Source organism: Neopsephotus bourkii, unplaced genomic scaffold, assembly GCF_033783945.1.
Source record: "Neopsephotus bourkii isolate Nb327-2 ecotype Australia unplaced genomic scaffold, CSIRO-AGI_Nbou_v1 NB_384, whole genome shotgun sequence".
In the NCBI taxonomy this organism is placed as follows: Eukaryota; Metazoa; Chordata; class Aves; order Psittaciformes; family Psittacidae; genus Neopsephotus; species Neopsephotus bourkii.
Genome location: NW_026900889.1, coordinates 2,086,702 through 2,101,038, shown reverse-complemented (window position 1 = coordinate 2,101,038; position 14,337 = coordinate 2,086,702). Strand labels below are relative to the sequence as shown.

Below are 14,337 nucleotides of genomic sequence, written 5' to 3'. Positions count from 1 at the left end.
TGGGTGCGACCCCAGTTACACAACCCCAAGCCTTGACAGTGGGTCCTTTGCCTTGAGAGGAGGGCCTGATTTCTCATTAAATGCCTTGTGGAGGTGGAAATGCTCTTTCCATTGCTGTCCTGCCCACGTTCCTCCTGTGAGATCCCACACACGTGGCAATCAAAGCTAGGAAGCCAGCCTGACTTCCCAAGCATTTCTTATTGCTTTCTCACCCATGGGGAGATGTGGCAGGGGGAGAGCACCAGGGGATTTACAGCTCCCTGTGCCCTCCTCTGCATCGCTAGAAGGTGTCCAGGGGCTTGCACCTATGATGGGAATCACAGCTTGAGTAGTCTCGGTTACCCATATACTGCTTTAAAACCTGCAACATAAATGCATGTGAAATATTTCTCCTCAGCAGAGCATCATAAGGCGAAACTCAAGAATATTTGTTTATCTATCTTTCCAATAAAAGCATCCTGGGAAAGATAATATCCTACATATTAAAATAGAGACTGTTTCACAGCGAAAAAAATGGAAGGAAACATTGCTCATCCATTTCTCTTTAAGTGCTGTGCCATTTGCAAGCATCCTTCTTTTATTAAATGCCACAGGAGACCTTGTTTTTCCATGCTACCTGAAAGCAAGGTACTTTATTAGGTAAATATAATGAAATAACCATGTGTTGTTTCTCACTTCATGGCAAATGTTTCTACTTCCTGATGGTATTGATTCCAGATCGAAAAGCACTGCTTTATCCCAGTATCACTTCCCTTTCAAACAATCTGTTAAACTCAGCCTAAGAGCTGTGCAAAATTTCCTTTCCCATCAAGTTTCCCTTTTTCTTTCAGTACAATGCTTGTGGAGTCAAAAGGGATTGCTCAAACTCCAATAGCATACCAGAGCAATGTCTTTTCTCTTCCTATTTCCTTTTTCTGTGCCCTGCCATTTGCACACCCTTGAAAAGAAATATTCCAGTTTAAATTATGGGAAACAAATGGCAAAGTGCATTTGGTGGCAACTTGAGTCAAAATTTGCAAGGTGCTGGTGCTGACCATGCATCACCCAACAGTAAAAGGTGGAAACCATAAAAACCTTAGAGTGTGGAGTGCTTGCAAAGGGCTCTTCTTGCAGGAAGTAATAAGAAGCTGTGGCTCAGTGAATAACCTGGATCAGCAGAAGAGATGAGATTTCCACTATAGAGATTGTTTGAATTTGTTACCTGGAATTACTACATCCCTGCCACATTTAATGAGCTACATTATTTTGGGGATATATTCTATCAAGATCACATTCACAATTTCCCATGGAAACCATGTTGATCATGTTGCCAATGGAAATGAATATTAAAGCTTTTGTCACATCTATCGAAAATGTGGATTTCAGATGATGTGGGATTTTATTTTCCTTCAGATAAGCATCCACAAAGCCAAATGTTCATGCGGATTTGCACAAATCTGATGAAGCCATCAGGAAGGAAATCTCGTCATGGTGAAGTCGGGTGCCTTCCCTAGGGAATCTCAGTGCTTCATGGCTTCTGATAAAGAAACCCTGCTGAGATCTTTTTGGTTTTCTGAGACACTCTGACCATAGAAGCAATAGTTTTGGATGGCTCTGCAAAAACATGCACTCTGTTTTCCATTGGGAAAACCAGGCTGTGCCCAATAATTCCAAACTTTCCAAACCCAGACAAGCCTGGTCTTGCAGCACCTGCTTACAGCAGAGAACTGATGGACTGAAGGAAAGACTCATCCCTTTCTGACTCCTGGTGCACAGTGATGCTTTGCAGAGCTAGGTGCAGGCACCTTCCCCGTTAGGATAAGAGCTTGTCACAGCCCCTTGCTGTGATCTGACACATCAGTTCTCCATGCCTGCCTTGGTATTGTGGGGGAGCCCCAGAGCCAGCTCCAGGTGAAGTCAATGATGACTTAGGATACAAAAAGGGGTGGAAAAGCAGCTGCTGCCTCTTTGCCCTGGATAGCGTGGCCCCAGGCTGCATGGCTGCTCCTGCAACTGAAGGTAAGGTCAGGGTGTGGAAGGAGGTGGCTGCTTTGGGAGACAGGGGGACAAAACAGCCCCAAAGCCTGTTGCCTACTTCATCTCTCACAGTTTCTATCTGGCCAGAAGCAGCAAGCTCATTTGTATGGGTTGTCCATCCCAACTGACCACCTCCTGCAGTGCTTCTGGGTCTTCCTCCCAACCTTCAGGATTAGTTGGCAAGCTCCAGGCATGGAAGCAAGACTGAGATGAGCCAAGTTCAGACTGGGAAAGGTCAGAGGACCCTGGGATTACTGCACAGAATATCTTTCATACCTTGCATGCCTTTAGGGTTTTCCTTCAGCTCTTGGTTTTGTTGCCAGGCACAAGACCAGCCACCCCTGCCTCTGCATGGAGTGGGTCTCCATCACAGCTGGTGGGTGATCCCGTTCATGTTGGGCACCCCTCAGCTTTTCTTGGCAATTCCTGCTCATGTGAGCAACCAGATATGCTCTGATCCATACCCTGTGCTGCATGACATGATCCTATATCAGTTACTGCTTATTTCCTCCTTTTTGTCCCTTCTAGCCTCATTCAGACACATACAAATTCTTCGCCTCCTACATCAAATGTGTTGCAACCCACTTCCTCCAGACACTGACTGGGGAAAACTTGGCACCAGGAGCCCACTGCATATAAGATGATTTTGTTGTTGTTGTTTTAAGCAGTTTTAAGCTGTTGATTTATTTTGGGCTCCACATCATCTCAGCATCACCAAACATCTGATGATTTTATTTCAATTGCCTGGTTATGCACGGCCCGCCTGCTTTTCCACTCACCCAAGCCTCCTTCACTTATGAGGAAAATGAAATGCTGGATGTTTATTTTATCTCTTTTCCCTAGAGAAGGAGTTTAATAATTTAGCAGCAGATATGAAACTGCTCTATGAGGAGTAATTTGTTTTAGGGGGGGGAAATGCGAGATGTTTTTTCTCTCTCTCTCCCAGATCCCCATATATAGAGGTATGGTTTGCTTTGGATCATATTCACTCTCTGAAGACTTGGTTTTGCTATTAAAATCTTTATTTCATACAGATTATTCTACCATTCCTTTGTCTCTCTGCTATTAGTCTGCTTTTGGTATGCAGCTGTCACCATGGCTTTTAGTAACCTGCTTTCTATTGGTTCCCAGAAATGGTTTATATCCCCTTAGAACAAGCCAATAAAGGATCTCAGGTGCTTTTTAATGCAGCTCATCAAGAGGTGCATGGAAAGGAAGGGCAGGAAGTGACAGATTCTTTGTCACAACTTATTTACTAACCCTGCATTTTGAGTTTATTGCTTGCTTGGTCCCTTCAAGAGCTGTTTTCCCTTATGAAACAGCACCTTTATGCTTGTAGAGATGGTTAAGTCCGCTGTCACCAAGTGGAGGATAACTGTGCCCATGTGCATCTTGAAAATGAGCCCTATGGTCCCGTCCATAATGGTTGCGAGAGTGGAGCTCAATAAACTGCATTTCTAGACTGGGGACAGTCAAAGACCCTTTTACTTATTTCCCAGAAATTCTAGAGGTTTAATGGCCTCTGAAATCACCAGGATCTTCCAAAGATCTGTTCTCAGAAGCCCTGTAAGAGCTCGGGATCTTGCCAGCCTTGGCGTCTCTGTCAAAGGGGGCTGAAGTTGACTGAGTTACTGCAGGCGAGGCAGACAGATGGGTGCATTCAGGCAGCCACACAGGGCTCCTTTCACCAACCAGGTAGAAAGAACCCAATTCCTTTGAGTCCGTCCTCTGCTTTCCCCCAGGATCATGATCCCCATATCCTGAGGACACCACATGAGCTGCTCGCATCTTCCTGATGGGAAAAGCGGGATTAATAAGCAGTAGATTCTATAACTGCTAACTCCTTTCATATCACTTTTGCGAAGCTACTTCATGCTCTGACCAAATGGAAATTCTTCTTTCTAAGAGAGGGTTGGAAGTTTGGGGTGGTTTTTTTACTTCTTTGCTTTCTTTTTCTTTAATAGTTCTTGTGGCTCCCCCCCCCCCAGTCATTTTTAATGTGCGGCACATCATAATATGAAGCTAAGGACACTGTTCTGATAATTCCTTGAGCAGCCCTAGCGAAACACTATCCAGATGTGTTGCTGGTTTTCTGCAGGGGGAATGTATTGTGGAAAAAAAAAAAAAGGGAGAAAAAAAAGGGGGCAATTTTCCCTTCTACTTGGCCTTAGGTTTAAATGAAGTGATGTAGGCCACCATTTTGGGGCCAGAAGATGAAAACCAGCACACTTCCAATAACCTAATGAGGGCTGATCCAGAAGGGTTCATTTGAGGAAGAAAAAGTGGGAGAGAGAAGGAGAAGGGGGGAAAAAGAACCCCCATCCAGCCTTAAGAATCAGAAGCAGAAATACGAGCCTTGTTCCTTGTAAGCTTGGATAATCTAAGTCAAAAACCACATGAATCAATTCAAGCTGAGTCCAGGCTGCTGTTCTGTACACACACACACTGCATTTGCTCTCTTTTATAGCATTTTAGTGGCTGCTGCTTTGTTGGGAACTGTTGGGAAACACATTTGCTCTGTTCCCACTCATGAGGAGGGCTGAAAATGTTTTGATTTTATAATAATTGGGCTTTCACACCCTGAGTGTTTTCAAAGCACTGCACGAGCATTATCTAATAATCCTCAAGGCAGCTCAGTGAGGTAGGTAAAAGTCAGCATCATTATCCTCATCTTACAAACCGGGGTGAAAACAAGACAGGGGTGATATATGCCTTGCCCAAGGCCACACAACACGTCGATGGCAGAGATGGGATTAGCGTTAAGGAGCTGCTGGCTCATGGCCCGGGATCAGGGCCCTGTCCACTGGCCCGGGTTTCCCTCGGGATGGAAGTGCATTTGTGCATGAGCATGGGAGGGGAGGGCAAGATGTGCAGGAACTATGCACTGTAATGAGTAGCGCAGGAGGTTCTTTTCCTCCGAAAGAATGGGCTCAGAGCTCAATGATATTTCCAATCTCTTATCTTGCAGGCAGAGCTGATGCTGAGACTCAGCTGGAGGGAATGAGCTTTTCTAAGGCAGGGGTTTGTTGGTTGGGTCCTTTCTGACCGACCTCTTTCAGACAAAAATGAGTTGAAGTCGGAAAGGGAGCAAGCAGCAGGTCCCTGCTAACAGGGCTCCTCCGGACAGAGATGGATGAGGGAGCGCTGACCCCGGCAGCTCTGCTGGCAGGGGAGCAGTGACAAGCAGCTGGTAGTTGCAACTACCTCCCCCGAAACAGCTGGATGTGAGGGAGGACATCTGGATGCAGTCTGGGTGGTTTGTGAGAAACCACGTCCACTGAGTCACCAAAGAGCAAGCCTTCGGGATGCAGAACACAAGGCGCCCTGCGCTTGCTAAAGGGGGCTTGCTGCAGGAAGGTTGTGAAGATGGACTGGGGTCTCTCACAGCACAGAGGTGGGAGGAATAACTGCATTAGGGGGTTATGCACTCCTAACCCTGCCCTGGCGTTCAGGGAATACAGTGGATCAGAGCTGCATGTGAACCACCACAATCCTGTAAATGCAAAGGCATGCACAGAGACTCTTCATCCTATGAACTCACTAGGGCCAAAGAGCCAAACAGTGAGGTAGCAGGTGGAAGAGAACTATTCAGTCTCTCCAAACCATCCCTGTGGCTGCTAGTCCCAGCCTGGCTAAAGCACTGTAGGCTTCTGAAGCTCCAAAAAGGCTTCTTTTTCCCATGTAGAGATGAGTCTGCCTAACCCACGATCCCACTACCAGCTGTGGTTGTGTCTGGGTGGTGGGACCCTCCAGCAAAGCACTGAAGGACTCAGATTCATTTTTGCAGCCCCTCTCCCCTGGCTTGAAGCATCAGGTAAAGGTGAAGCTCTGCACAAGGTGTCAGGACTGTCTCTGGTTTCAAGATCACAGCTGCTTATTGAACACCTATGCCAAGCAGTGCTGCACTTAGCCAATTCACAGCCATTCCTGTTGAGCTTTCCCTGCTCCAGAGCTACTTCCTGACTTCCCAGAGCAATATCGCAACTCAGCACTGGTGAAAAACCTCCTGTAACATCAGACACCAGAAAACCCAATTAGCGCAGATGCTTCATCAGGAAGGAAAATTAAGCCAGAGCTTGCACCTTCTTAGACATCAAAGCCTCAGAAGAGCAAGAAATCAGCATAGAAAACCAAGTTCTGGTGCTCAGGGTTGTTTCTTGCCATGATCACAGGAAACACCCTTGGGGTGTCCTCCACACTAGCAGGAGCACTGGTTACAGGATTAAGTCCAGCTCTGTTTCCTCCAAAATTTTGCTGTCTGCTAAGCGGTTACATGGTTTGCAGTGAATTGCTGTGATTGCCCTGTGAGAAACCAAATACTCCCTGGTTTGAGGCACCTCTTGCCTTCAGTCCCAGGTGATTAACCTTTTGCCAGCCAGTTTCCAGACCTAAGAGGTACATCTGTATTTCTGAAGCCAGCCAAAGGACCAGATCCACCACCCTTTCCAAAACTGGCATCACAGCCCACCCTTAGGACAGGCATTTATTAACTACAAGTGCATGTAAAGGCTGTGCTGGCTGGATACCCACCACTGAAGTGTCAGGACCTGTGGCCTCTGCACTGTGCAGCTCCTTGGAGTTGGACTCCCTTCTCCTGACTTTGGCTGGAAGTTCATCTCAGTTCATAACAGTTGTGCTTTACCTTTGTTCTGCTTCCCTACGCATAAGCCCGTGGCCTAGAGGGAGAAATGCTGCTTGAATGTGCAGAAAACCTGGGCTAGATTCCCGTTCTCTTGCTCCTTCAACTACTTGAAAAGGAAAAGGAGTGGGGTTTTCCAGCCGCATGCATGTCACATTCATGCACCGCGTTCATGCAGCATCGTGGGGAACTTGCTCTCCAGGCCTCATTACCTTTTGTCTCCAGTTCCAGAAACAGAGCAGACGGTTGCCAGACCGTGGTATGCAACGCTTACGCCTTGAAAAATCTTTAAAGAACTTCAACTTTGCACAGACGTTTTAAGCAACCCCAGCTGCCAATTCCACATGAGACAATCCTGAGATAAATGGGTGTTTGTAATCACCCAGGTGCTGGCAAAGGAAAGAACCACCATTCAAGCAAGCAGCTTATTAAATCTACCGGTGTGCCCTGGGTGATTGCACTACAGGGTTCACGCATGTCCATCCATACAGCACCACTTCTACTGTGCTCAACACTGCAATTAGCTTGATTTATATTAAGCATTGTTACCACTCTTTTTTCCTTATGTTCCCGTCTTTGGGAAGCCTGGAGAGTTCTGACAGGAGTAAACCATAAATAATAGGAGCAGAAAATGGTCCAGCGGCAGGGGATCTGGGCTGTGCTCCTGGTGATGCTACAGACCTCATTCAGGGGCAGCAGGTAGGCTAAGAAATGGTTTGGCTGGAGAAAACCCACAGCAAATGCCTACGGGTACTCCTGACCCCTGCACTGCAGAGGGATGGACCCTCTCTGGTTGCCCTCCTGCCAGCAGAGCACTTGAAGCAAGACTTCAAGCAGGTAGAAATCACCTGGCATGGGGATTTCATGGCAAACCCATCTCTGGGGAGAAAAGTTTGCTGTGGGGGTGAATCTTTCTGAAGTGGGATTTGCCCAGGGCAAAGGGCCAGCCCTGAACTGCCAGAGCCCTTGGGGCTCACTTAACCCCCGCCTGGCACCCCCAGAGCCAAACCCACGCTGCTGCCCGGCTTTGATACAGCCTCGTGCCCCTCGAACAGCACATGGGGGCATCAAACAAAAGCCCCCAAGCCTGCAGTGTTCAGCCCTGCCCACCTCTGCCTGTGCTGCTGGCACGAGAGCCCACGTAGCACATTCCATCCTCGCTGGGCAAGCCTTTTGCCAATCCTAAGGGCAGGTTTTGGGACACAGCATCACCCTGCCCTTGCTGAGCATCCTGCAACGTCCACTCACCAGTGCTGCTGACAGCAAGATGATTCAGTGTGGTATCTGCAGAAACCAAGTGCATCAGGGGCAGCAGGGCAAAGTGAATACAGTGGGAAGAGCTTAAGGAAAGGCTGGTGGGAAGTGGGGCTGCCACTGTCACCCAGCTGCAGCCGTGACCTCACTTAACTGCACTTGGCCTCCTCTGAGCTGACACCTCATGGCACTTCTCCCATTTGGTTGTGCTCAACTAAACTGATGAAGAGATACCGCAAACTTACTGCAGGCAGATGAGGAAGAGAAGACACAAAGATCCTGGGTGCTCACTGTGGAGCAGGACTGACAGGAATGCAGAAGTTTGCACTCTCCTATTGGGACCATGGACAAGCTCCAGAGGGTGGCATTGACCCTGTGGACAGGCCAGCCCTCAAGGCTTGGGTTGCTCTCCTCGCCCTAATCCACACTGGATCAGCTGATTTCATTTCTAATTTCCTCACACATGTGCTCAAGCACAGCTGTGGAACATGAGCCGAGTCTGCAGAGGAAATCCTGAGATTTACACAGGCCCCAGTGGATTATAAAAACCTGGAAACCGGACAGATAACACTCATGTAACAGACTCGAAACATGCTGAGGAGAAAAAAAGTCACAATAGATTAAAACCTGCTGTTCTCTGCAAAATGTAAAAGTGTCTTTTCCAACACTTTGAACTACTGTGTTAAAACTTTGTAGGTAGCTATCGTTTCAAAGGTGTAATCTTCAGGAGGATTTCTTTCTCTTTTTTTCCGAATGGATTTGGTAAAGTTGCAATAAAAGAGTTCTTAAAAGGGCTTGACCTGGAGGGCTGCAAGCTTTTTGCCTGGCGAGGTTCATTTCTAAACTGTGCGCAGCTTCCAGAGCTTCTGAGAACTTCCCAACTCTGAACTAGCTGATGATGTTGAATGCACAAGGTGGTGGGAGTAAGAAGTAAACATTTCTTAGTTGGGGGATATTACGTTTTCCATCCCAGTGGAACCAGTTGGACACTGTGTGGGTTTCTGACAGGGGACAGATAGCTGTTTTCCCAGCTTCTCCCTGCCTACAAAAAGCCCAGACTTTATGAGTTTGGCTTTACTGGGAGATGGCCCATAGGTCGTTCATAGGTTGAATGCTCAGCTCATTTCGCAGCATGAATTCACCACCATGGTTGTATCAGTCTATACCTTTACTTGTATCTTGTGGTTTTATAGCTCATTGCACAGAGAACTTGTTTTCTTTCTAACTGCTAAGCAGTAATGGCCACGGCCACTGTTTTCGTTATGAAATGTCTTTGTGTTGGTTTATGGTTTCATCTGTTCCATGCCCATTGCCCCTGTTCCTCTGTGTTTGCTCTTAGACCTACTTAGTAGCTTCAGCTAACAATTGATCTTGAAGGGCTAGCCACTGTCCTGGGGAGACGTTTTCCCACTCCCCATATCAGTAGTCTATGGAGGACCCTTTTCCACCTATTTTCCAGTTGGCTACTGGCTCAGAGCTGCCATTTTTGCTCTCATTGAGGTCTCCAGCTGCATCAGTGGGATCAAAACCAGGCACAAGGTCAGACTGTTTTTTCTTAAGCTGTCAAATGTGATTTATTGCTTTTCGCAGGATCAATGACTTAAGAATTTGGGTTGCCAATCTGTGCAGGGTCGCATCCATCCAGGGCTCTTAAGAGGGCCAAAACCTCTTATTTTGAGGCCTCTTGTTCCCCCAGGACTTTGTGTGAATCTCAGTTCCATTTTATCTTGGACATCAAAAGAATTTCAAGGAGGGGTCAGATAAAAGTTTGGGGGGTTTCCTCCCTCATTTCTGTGAAGAGCAAACCAAGATGGTTTGGGGTTTGTGAAAGCAAAACCCAGTTGACTTGAATCTCAGATCTATTTTATCTCAGTCACCAATCTTTCATTTGAATTTGGGGTTTCCAAACCAAAACCCAGCTGAGACTTTGTAAAAAACCCAAACCCAAACCTGAAATACATCCTCCTCCACACATTCCAGGTGGTTGCTGAGAAGAATTCTCCCCCAAGTTCATTTGAATCACACTGTGACAAGAAGAAACCTCAGCTTGACATCCACCTCCCCCCCAAGAAAGAGCAAATCCCATCCTGAGAGAGGCAGAAAGAATAGAGAACGGCAGACAAGACCTGACTCGGTGCCTGCACTACCAACATGCTCTAAGCTGGAGCTATTTAAATGCAAAGCAAAAACTCCAGGCATCTCATGACCTTTAGCATGGCTTGAGACACTGTGAAATGATGTTGCAAGTATCATATGACAAGACAGAAGAAACACTGCTGCGATTTCCCTGGACTGCAGAAGCTATTGGAGTAGCCAAGAGAGCAGAATGGTTTGAACCTTGGTGCTTTACAAGATCATAGAGAAGGTGTGAAGGTGCAGTGTGTTGCCTTGAAAGGTAATTGAAGGGCAAATTCTCTTGAATGGTAATTGAAGGGTAAATTCCTTAAAAGGTAATTGAAGGGCAAATTCCCTTCCAATTGAAGGGCAAATTGAAGGACAAAATCCTCAGAAGGGAAACTTTTATCACAGATGAGGTTAATGTTTTAGGATGCGCAAGCCTGGGACGTGTTGGAGATGGGGCAATGTGGAATGCTCAGCTTTAAAAGGTGGGCTTGCAGCATTTGTGTTTTGAGCCCTTCTGTTAATATCCAGATAGAATCAGGTCTTGGCAGATGGTCAATGACAGAAAGAAGGAAATCACTCTCTGCAGGTCAATTTTTCCACCAGTAATGTGATCCCACATTAAAAAAAGTAGTTTCCGTCCTCTCCCCCAGGAATCTGTGTCTCTCCTATTGGATCCAACTCTTAAAAAGAATTGCTTCCCATTTAAAAATGGATTTCCTCAACTCTCAATTCATGTTAGCCCCTTCTATCATGTTTTCCAAGGTATCTGTTCTGCTCTACGCGTCAGCTATCATTCCCAAGGGGTTTGTGACATAAACTGTGGCTTTTGCCCGAGACTCAAAGCTTCCTGGGGTGAGCGCTGCATGTTTTCTTTTGTATTTTGCACTTCTCCCACTTCAGTAAGCAATAAGCAGCCAAAGGGAGAAAAGCTCATTCTATGCAGCTAGAACACATTCACAGAAATGATCTTTCTCGTTTTTTTGGTACCCTTTGTGTCATTTATTTGTTGCATGTCACAGGCCAAACTGAATGGGAAAGCAGAATGAGTCAGAATCCGCAGTGGTGCCAAGCTGAGCCTTTCAAAATTACACCAGGAATAATCCAGAGAGCAGAGATCTTGCAGTGGCCTAGAGAGCAAAGCTGGACACCTAAATGAGCCCTCAGGGAAGGCTGTGCACAGCATTCCTTCAATTGCTTCAAGATACAGGTTTGGGATACCAAGCTGTGGAGCCTGCACTAGCAAACGTGTGCCCTCACATGTACATCCACTTGTTCATGTCCACTCCAGTATTTGCCCTGCTCTGGGCACATTGCAGTTGATAACACACTGCAGATAGGTCCGCAGGAGGTCCAGGCAGAGCCCTGCACTTCCACATCTATCTGAGAAGGATCGTAACACACTGGGAAGCCAAAGGCCCAGACTTGTGGATGTTATTGGACCAGGAACTTGGACACTTCAATTCTTCAGGGAGGATATTTCTCGAGACAGACAGTTCTGTCAAGCAGTTTTTTTCCATCTGACCCCGTTTGGGCCCCGAAAGTAACGACAGCCTGAACACAGGAACGCTGTGTGCTGATTGGTACCATGATCCCGGGAAAGTCAACCCTGAGCCTGGTGAATTTTCCTCTTTAATTAGGTGTGAAAAGTCAACTGAGCCGCGTGGCTCTCACAGGGGAACCATAGGGAGGCTGTTCTATGGACAAGCCCTTTCCACCCTGCCGCGCTGCAATCTCAGACCCATACAATCACCCTTTGAAAGCCAGGCCATGGTTACAGCCCCGGCTTTCCTTCCATTGATGGCAAACTGGGGAGAGCCTGGAAATCCTGTAACCCTCGGAGAGCTGAATGATGCCTGGCTGCATCCATTCCTCAATAGGTTTCTCTGCTGAGGAGTCTCAGCCACCAAAATCACTCCTAGGCTGGTTTTGCTCTGTGTTTCAATGCCTCTTTGCTGTCTGAGAATTGGAAAGCTCCCTGTGTGCAGGGTGAATTTTGTCCTGCGATGCTCATGATGCAGCTGGAAGGATCTGACACTAGTGTAAGTCCATGCAAGGCTCACCCAGTAAGAGATCTGCTGACTGGCTTTGACAACTGCCTTCAGATAAAAAACTCAAACCTTAGGAGATTTCAGGTCTTAAACTGAGTAAGTCTGCATGAAGACTCGTCCCTGCTCTACCAAGTGCCCTGTTAGGCAGGTAGTTTATTGGCAATATTGAAGTCAAGGTGTCACAATTTTTTCTTCCAAACATACAATTTATTGCTAAGATCAGACACCTTCCCCTCTGCACATGGCAGTATGTGACTGTGGGAGTTAACCTCCCACATATATCTGATGTTTTGGTTCGAGTCTTAAAGTGGTTTCCTCTGCACTAGTGGGGAGAAAGAGTAAGCCAGCAACAAAACACAAGCAACCTCATAAATCTATAGAAAACTGAACCTTGGGAGGATTTTACATGGCTGGATGCAAAACAATGCAGTGTGTGCAGTGATTGAAATACTGCATCATGATTAGACAAGGAGGATATTTCAAGTTAGGTCTGAGAGCATGTCTGCAAGGCACGGTTTTGGTGGTGCGCAGCAAAGCTCGGTTTTGCTATAACCCAGCCAAACTGAGAATGAGAACAGGGACAAGTGTGCTACTCTGGCATCTGCCTGATGCTGTTTGCCTTTCTAGCACAGCTTAACAGCTGCTGCTGCTGGAGCAAACACAGTTAACACCACTGTTATTAACAGCAGCAGCACCCTAACTCCTGTGCAAACAGACCTTGGGCAACATAAGCCAATACTGCCCCAAGATACTCAGTATGAACCTGATAGATAAAGAAGAAACAACACTAGAAGGGTCCCTCTATCGAAATCAGTTTGTAAAGTATGGTGAAAGCTTGAAGCAGGTTGCTCAGATCATGGGATTGGACGTGTTGTATCTGCAACCAGCTTGCACCATCCACGATGCGTGCTCAGGTCAGGCAGCTGGAGAAAGCTGCAGAAAACGGACAGAAAGCCACCACCACACATACAGCACAGATAAAGGCTTCAGCACTGTTGCCAGGGCTTGCAGTTTTCCAAGGAAATGCCACAACAGTATCTGGTCACCAAACCAAGTGTTTGCAGAGTCTCACGGAACTCTTCCACAAACCACACCATAGGCTTCCTGCCAGCAGATGCAATGCCTCTTGCTATCTTTAGGCTATTTAGATGTCTAGTTTGATCCAATTCGGTGCAGGACCCATCCAGCCAACAGAGAGAGATGAGACTGAAGCCTCAGTCACATTCCTGATATAAAACCTGACTTGGATGGTGCAATCACTGCCTGCAGCTACCAACATCTGCCCCAGCAGCTGAGCAAAGAGCCACCAGAGGCATATTTGATGAACTGATGATAAAAAACAAGTCAGAAACTTCTCATGATGCCCAAAGAAAGCGGATACATGGCCCAGCAGTCTCCAAGACGTGGTGCTCTGCCATCTGGGAGAGGACAGTGATGGGGAGGCATGAGCACATCTGTGGCCTTGGCCCCAGCTAGGACCACCCCAGGGGATGTGGGAGCAGTTGCTCTTGGCTCTCGTTTTTCCATTCAGGAAATCACAGATGGAAATATGATGCATCCACCATACAGCAAGTCCTGTGTGTCCTGGACAAACGAGCTGCGCTCCATGGCCGGGTGTGCGGGGTGGAGCTCAGCCCCGGTAGCCCCTTTCCCCTCTCCCACCTCCAATGAAGCCGCCCCACGATCAAACCATGGCACTTCACCAACACAATGAACTCAAACATTCCTCTTCCAGAGAGGATGTGGTCAGTCACCACACACATCTTCTGGGGCCCGACCACAGATCCAAACAGTCTGGTCACACATCACATGTAATCGTAACAGCAAACTTTCTGACATGCAGTTCAGACCTACCCTTGTCCTTGTGGGATATTTCCCTTATATCTCCATGATAATAAAGAGTGAGACTTGTTCAAAATATTAGTATCTGGGGAGAGAGCAAAAACGCTTCAGCAGACTATGACTCACACAAGAATTCCCTGAACCTGAGATGTGGGTAAGTCGTTTGGAAGAATGAACTCATCCCAGCTCAAAGGTGAGGAGTCAAGATCTATTCCCAAGCTGAAGCTCCCAAAGCCTTCCCCTGTGAGGCCCTTATTGGGGTATTGCTGACATCACACAAGACTTTGCTGCCTGGGAGATGCTCTCGGATGCCACGATGGAATCCCAGGCTTAAAGTGGGGGACATCAATGAGATGTAGCCTGTGGAACACACCTCATAGCAAGAGATCTGATCTAAAGCCACCATTTCACGCC

At 47.1% G+C, this 14,337-nt stretch overlaps 1 long non-coding RNA gene across 1 annotated transcript; it reads left to right on the top strand.

The window, feature by feature from the left end:
* Nucleotides 1–1,966: 1,966 nt before the first annotated feature.
* LOC133210017 (uncharacterized) lies at nt 1,967–3,049 on the top strand. Its single transcript, XR_009724835.1, has 3 exons — nt 1,967–1,998; nt 2,089–2,250; nt 2,545–3,049. It is a non-coding gene; the product is annotated as an uncharacterized LOC133210017 (long non-coding RNA).
* Nucleotides 3,050–14,337: the final 11,288 nt, after the last annotated feature.